Source organism: Myotis brandtii, unplaced genomic scaffold, assembly GCF_000412655.1.
Source record: "Myotis brandtii unplaced genomic scaffold, ASM41265v1 scaffold147, whole genome shotgun sequence".
Taxonomy (NCBI): Eukaryota; Metazoa; Chordata; class Mammalia; order Chiroptera; family Vespertilionidae; genus Myotis; species Myotis brandtii.
The window spans coordinates 222,347-223,274 of record NW_005355292.1 but is presented as its reverse complement, the minus strand read 5'-3'; positions in this window follow the sequence as shown (position 1 = coordinate 223,274).

Genomic DNA, 928 nt, shown 5'->3' with positions numbered 1-928 from the left:
CCCTCAGTCTCCAGCCGCAGGCACCCTGGCGCGCTGCTTTATGGGCACTGAGGCATCTATTTTCTTCTGCTCCATTGCCCTTCGCGCCCCGTCCTCCAGGTCGCCGCCCCCCAGTAAACTCATTGCAGCGGAAGACCACGGGCTGTAAGTGAGCATTTCAAACGGCGAGTCCCTTATTTTTGATTGTGTTCATCTTCTCATCTTCGCTAACATTGTTCCCCACATCAGTACGAACACCAGACACACGCCATCGCTGGCCTTATTCAACGTTTAATCCAGTCAAACTCTTAGTCACTTTGAAGACCTGAGGTCGAATTCATGTAAAGTGTTTCTGAGTTGTTGGTTTAGGACAGTCATTGATGATCGGGCTTTGGTGGGCTGAGCGCGTCTCATTGTCGTTCCCGGAGGGTCTCTATGGATGAGGGACATTCGGTGAGAGCAGGAGGCAACTGAAGACCGCCCCACAAGCAGCATTACAATGTCCAAGTAATAAACACACAGAACGACTGTGTTTTAAAATAACTGTTTATTGTTGCTAGTATTAGATGTCTCTCTCCCCTTCCTCCCAACGCCCCCTCACTACCCTGTTGCCCGTGTCCATGGGCTGTGCATGTGAGTATATATGTTCTTTGCTTTATCTCCTCCCGTGCCCCCAACCCCACGTCAAGGGATGTCAGTCTGTCCCACGCCTCCCTGCTTCGGGTCTCATTTCACATCTAACATCTTAAAAACATTAAAGACATCATTTGCGAGCGCTCCAACAGCCCTCTTCTCGGCCGGTCTCGCTCTGATTCTTGGTTCTTGCTTGATCGACCCCTCTTCCCTTCTCCCCCACTTCTCCCCTCCCTCTCCCCCCACGCGCCTCGAGTGACGCAGCCCACGTGCGGGCTCCGTGCAGCCGTTGGAGCGGGGCCTGGCGATGGCCGAG